Raw genomic sequence first — 6,181 nt, 5'->3', positions numbered from 1 at the left:
GGAGCCAAGAGGAGTAAACCTTTCAAGAAGGAAGGAGTGATTCATTGTTTCAAATGTTGCAACTGTGACAGGTCAGTAAGATGTGGACTAAGTACTGGCTTTTTTATGGCCATGTTGATGACATTTGTGACTTTGTAGAGAGTTATTTTGCTAAAATAGTCAAGATGAAAAGACCCATTTAAGTGCGTTCCATAAGTAAAGGGAGGAAAGGAAGGGATGACAGTGAATACTGACTATTTTTGATGGGGCTTTGCTACCAAGGAGCAGAGAAATGGGGAGGTAGCTGGAAGAGATGCGGGGTCATGTGACATCAGTGTGACGAGTGAATATAAGTATAGTCTACACAGGGTGCTTTGGGTGTACATAAGTTTGCTTGCAGTAGATGTTAGGATGGAGATTAGAGGAAGGTCCAGGAGCTCGTAATAATAGCAAATAGAAGATTTTCAGATGAGGGCTGTGTTTGAAGGCAGATAAGTGTGATGCAAACTGCAAGTAGTTCGAAATGGCTGGAAAGAAAGGCCATGAGGCAAACTGGTAGGATATCGGGCTCCAGGATAGTCAGGATCACACCTTGAAGTGGATTCTATTTTTTGACCTAAGAAGAACTTTCGAAATGTTTTAAGTAGGGGAGTGAGGTAATGAGATTTGCATTTTCCGAAGAGGAGCCTGGAAGCAGTGTGGAAGATGGAGTGACCTGAGGAGAGGCTGGCACCAAAGCCACGGAGATACTGCATTGTCAGCCTGGGCGAACGCTGATGAGGGCCTGCACCGAGGCACATGGCAGTGACATTGGAGGGAACACATATGAAGGCAGGATCCGTCAAGTTCTCTGTCTGGAGGTCGAGCAATGGAGTGTGCAAGGAAGAAATGTAGCAAGACTTTCACTTCTTTAGGTGTGAGATAGACGGCGGGTCATTAGCAGACCTAAGGATTATAGGAGTGGTTTTTATTTTTATTAAAAATATTTTTTTCCTTTATTGATTTGAGAGAGAAAGTGAGGGGGAGAGAGAGATAGGAACATCGATGAGAGAGAACATCTATTGGCTGCCTCCTGCATGCCCCCCACTAAGGATCAGGCCTACAATCTGGGCATGACCAGGAATTGAACCGGTGACCTCTTGGTGCATGGGTCGACGCTCAACCACTGAGCAACACCGGCCAGACTAGCAGTGGTTTTGAAAATGCTATTTAGTTTTGGGTATGTTGAGTTTAAGAGATATGTGAAGATTTTAAATTGAGAAATCTAGTAGACATTATCAGTTTGTAATTCCAAGTACAGGTTTGGGCTGGAATACAGATCTGGGAATCATGAGACATAAATGTTGGCTAAGTCATGGTTTTGGATGAAGTCACTCAGAAGCAGGGTGTAAGGCGAAAGTTGTCAATGTGAAGTTCAGCTGAATGGAGCAGGAGGGAAACATCCACCTGTGCTGACTGGTCCCACTTTACATCTATGACCATGTGTATCTGAGCCATCTATCCATGGTGGTGCTGCAGTCTTATTTCTCCAACTTCTAATAACCCTTCATCTATCCTCACACTTAGCTGAAAACTTGGCATCTAACTAACTGAGAAACCAGGAACCGTTGTAAGAGAACTACCTTATATTCTCACGTCAGATCAACTAGTTACTCACATCCGTTCACACTCTGCTTTTGTTCCTGTTGAAACAGGTAAAGTGTTCCAGCTCCTATCTCACTCCAGCCACAACCAGGGGATCTGGTCCCCTCTCTTCTACTCAGGACTTTGCTTGTGCAGCTGTTCCCTCTTTTGCAGCATCAGCTTTACCTTTTACTCTCCATCCCCATCCCTGTGCCGTAATATGTTTTGTCTGAAAATGGTCTCTCTCATCCCCACGTCCCTTCCCTCTGCCCTTCCCCCATTTCTCCACTCTCCTTTGGAGCAATTGTCTTGAAAGGTTGTCTACACCCACTCTCTCACCTCCCGTTATTTCTGGAGCACGTGCCAGTCAGGCTCTTCTCCGACTCCACTAAAACAGATCTCATGGTTGCCAGATTCAAGAAGCAATTTTTAAACTTCATCTTTAGTCAATTTTCTCAGAAGTATGCGACATAGCTGATTGCTCCCTCTATTTTGATACACTTTTTTTGGGTAGTTGTTGGGTTCCAGAACCTCATGATTTCTTGGTTTTCTTATTTCACCAGCTGTTTCCTTCTCAGTCTCCGTCACTGGGTCTTTCTCATTTTTACCAAAATTGAAAGGGTAAAATGCCTCAGAGCTGAGTCCTCAGCTTTCTCTTCTCTATTTGCTTTCCTCCCTAGGTGATCTCATCCAGAGTCATGGCTTTAAATAACTTCTGGTCAAATATGTCTCAGAGAGATTTTTTTCTCCATGAGTCTCCAATCTGCTTTATTTTTCTTCATGGCAATTATCACTATTTGAAATCAGGTTTATATTTAAACTTATTTACTTATTGTCTGTCTTCCCCATGAGAACAGGGATCTGGTCTGTTTTATTCTCTGTAATATTCTCAGCAACTAGAACAGTGCCTGGGACACAATAGACTTAATATATATATTTACAGAAAGAGAGTCTTTATTATGAAAAAGCAACATGGTCGAGGGAAGTCATGCAGTCATTTCTTTCTGATAAAATGACAAAGCTGATTTCTTAAATCATTTACAAAGGGCAGAAATAGCTATTGAGCAGTGCTACTCCTCCTTGCCACCCACAGTGCCCTGTGCTGAGAACATAAATAGGTGCCCCTGGTCCCAGGTCTCAGAGCCTGAAATCTCTCCCATCTCATCTTTTGGAGCAGGGGTGAGAGCTGGTTTCCAGTAGCCTGGCACTGGTGACAAAGGGGGTGACTGCTCGCAGACCCTGTTCCTGGGTGCACAGCTCAGCACTCTCAAATACCTTCTGGGGCTTGCGCTTTACATTGCAAAAGAGGCATCCACAAGGCTCAAGTGTGGGGTGTGTTTCAAAGCCCCAAAAGGGAGTAGGATGAACAATCCTTCTCCCCCTGCCACGTCTCCCCCCAGTCACTCCTGAGCTGTGGCAGGTGGTCTTTGCAGGGCTCAGATGTGGTTGGAGCAGGAGATCAGAGGCCCCTGAACAGCCCCCATGGAGGCCTTTGTTAATTAGGTCCTTGTTAGCAGTGGCCCAGGGGCACTGCCGACTCCTGAGGCTTCCTCCAGGCACTGGAGGGGAGGCACGGATCCTAGGTGTGAGGGCATGGGGGTCGGGTATGGCTTGCTCCCTTGTGCCCCTCACTGTGCTTCATCCAGGGGAATGAGGACACCATAGCCTTCCCCCTAAATGAGGAGCCGGAAGGTGGTGGGGTCAGGAAGATCAGCAGCTCTGGTCAGAGCTGGTAGGAAGACCACACACTTCCTACTCCGCTGGGCATCAGCTCTGTGAGTTGTCCCAGAAGACTCAGTTCTTTAACATGCCTGTAAATATGCATACGTGCTCAAGGAGGAGGAGAGGAAGAAGAGGACACCGAGGAAGACGCTCGGGAGGAGGCACTCCTGATCTGTCCTCAGTCACGAATGAGAGAACCGGTCATGTCGCCGCGAGAACTCTTCAGCCACAATGGCCTCGTCCAGCTCTTGGGACAGCTGGATTCCTGCCTCCAGGCGCTGGGTCACTGTCAGAGTCACTGGAGGAGCAGAGGGCTCCGGAGAGGAGTAGGGCTCCGGAAGGTGGCCTCCCTCCTGCACCTCCGCAGTGGGTGGGCACGTGGGCCCATCTGGGTGGACAGGAGGTGATGCTCCCTCTCTCAGGGGCCCAGAGTTGAGTGGGCAGGGTGGTTCCAGATAGCTGGGTGCTCCTCCGGCTCAGGCTTCGAGCTTGGGGGCTACTGCCCTTCTGGGTCTCTTCCTCCTCACTTTCACCTGGGTTTTTGCCAGCCACATGGTGCCACTTTGGCAGGACTCCTGGATTCTCTGGGACATGGCACCCAAGGTGTTTTGAGCTGAGCGAGCTGCAGCCCCGGGGGCCCTGCTGCCCTAACTCTGGGGTTTCCAGGTGTTTCCAGTAGGCGCCTGCTCCTAGGTTGAGGCTGACTGCCCTCAGGGGCGCCTCCTTTGGAACTGTCTGCAGAGGAAGCCATGGGCTCCTTGGGAGTCTCCAGATGGCCAGCTGCAGGCTGCAGCTTCCGTTCTCCTGCAGCTGCTCCTGGCCCTGGAAAGATCTCAGGCACATGGAGGCCCTCACGCCGGGCCACTGAGAGGCCATCCGCCTGGCCACCAGACCCCAAAGCTCCCACGTCTACCAGACACTGAGCACCTTAAAACATATTTAATAAAAATATATTCTGAAGACATTTCCATAGCTTTTCTTTTTCTTTAATAAAAATTTATATGAGCCAAAAAGAGGATACACCTGGAAGCAAGATCTCAACAGACTGAAATAAATGCTTCTTCTTTTTTTTTTTTTTTCTTAAGTCCTCAAAGGGAAGATTCATTCGTCTCTAGAGGGAAAAGATACAAGCCAAGAAAGGACACCTGGGAAGCAGAGGTATTTAAGAGGCCAGCATGAACAAGGAGGGAGAAAGGGGGTACTCTGTAAGGCCTACATAAGCACAATTTTAAGTTAGAGTTAAGATAAAGGCAGAGAAGTATTTATATGGGAGAAGGAGGGGACAAGGATGGTTTCATAAGGAAATGAGAAACTTGTTATTTCGGAGCTGTGGAAAGAGGGATAGAAAAGTGTGAAATCCCAATGCCGCTGATGGAACTGCCCTCGGAGGCAGCCGTGGGGGCGGGGCGAGAGGTGAGGGGCTGCTGTAACAAGCACACGGAGGCGGCTTTGTTTTGTTTTCGCCATGAAAATCTTTATTTGTGGAGAATCATAAATTGACAGGAACAGCACGGACAGGCCTCTACAGTGCTGGCTGGTGGTTTACATTTGCAAACACGTCCACATATTCACGGTGGGCTGTGCTGGCCACTGCGGGGCTGATGGAACCATTGTCTGGATCTCACAGAGACTGTCCTGCTCACAGCTGGGACCCAGGGCCACATGCTTCGTTCCCAGGCTGCATCACCCCCCTCCCCCCAGGAGCCTCTAGAATCCACGCTCCTTTCCAGGAAGGACCGAGTCAGCATCGGCTGGGCTCCAAGTCAGCACCTCAGTCCTCCTGTTGTCCACTTTTGTGCTCATTGGTTGAAATGCCCATTAAAATGAGAGAAAGGTGGACATCAAGGGATATACTGGTAAGAGTGCACACAGAGAAGAGGAGTGCTGGAGAGAAAGCTTCCATCTTCTTAGAGAATACGTAAATAATGGTGAACATAATGTTGGTAGAAATAAGGACAGTCAAGGGCATTCTGGTGAGGTGTCAGACGAAAATGAGTAACACAGGAAACTGGGGGAAAGGCAATCCTTGTCATAAAGTGGCAAAAAACTGGGTTGAATTATGTTCGTGTTCTAGTGTTTTATGGAAGGTCGAACTTACAAGCAATGAAACTGGGTATTTAGCTGAGATTTCTAAGCAGCACATTAAAAGGGTGGCTTGGTTATAATAAAATGAGAGGAGAGAGATGAACTGAAGAAGGAATTGTTAAACAATCCCAGAAACAGCACTGGAAGATTTGGAAAATTTCAGCCTCTCCATTTTGCAAAAAAAATGAGAAATCTATTTATGTTGTTTAAGCCACCCAGTAATGTTACTTTGTCCTAGCACTCCAAGCGCAGAGACAGATTTGGGGGCCAGTAACATCCGGAGCGGTGCACTGTGCGGCATTGTGTGCTGACTGTTTCCCCTCTGAATTCAGTTTGGGGTTTTGCTCTGAAGCAGAATGGTCTGGGAACCGGTTCTTCAAAAGATTGAATCTCTCACTTGGCCCTTGTTAGGTAATTAATTGTCAAGGTAGTTCGTTTTCTCATTTCCGGGGGGAGGAAGGTCTTCTGGGACAAAGGAGATACAGCCCGAGTGAAAACCTACTTGGCCTGGAAACGATCGCTTTCTCTGCCTGACCCAGAACAGAGATCTTGCATTCCTGCCTCAAAGGAGGTTTTTAAACACAGAAATGTGGAAATGGGCAAGTAATTCAAGAGCCTCAGGGTAAGGCAGAGGTGCCAAGGCTACCCAGAGGTGGGAGCTTATAAGAGGTAAAAAGACATCCTGAGGACAAGTTTACACAAGAATGCTCAGGGAGGGACATAAAAGGAGGTGAGGCAAGAAACCTCAAGATTAACTTGGCATCTTGCAAAT

General features: G+C 47.7%; 1 pseudogene; it reads right to left on the bottom strand.

Moving 5' to 3' along the window:
- Positions 1-3,502: 3,502 nt before the first annotated feature.
- LOC118618759 lies at positions 3,503-4,200 on the bottom strand (annotated as a pseudogene).
- Positions 4,201-6,181: the final 1,981 nt, after the last annotated feature.

The sequence above is a fragment of the Molossus molossus genome, unplaced genomic scaffold (assembly GCF_014108415.1).
Source record: "Molossus molossus isolate mMolMol1 unplaced genomic scaffold, mMolMol1.p scaffold_m16_p_6, whole genome shotgun sequence".
Taxonomy (NCBI): domain Eukaryota; kingdom Metazoa; phylum Chordata; class Mammalia; order Chiroptera; family Molossidae; genus Molossus; species Molossus molossus.
This window is presented reverse-complemented; position numbering and strand designations above follow the sequence as displayed.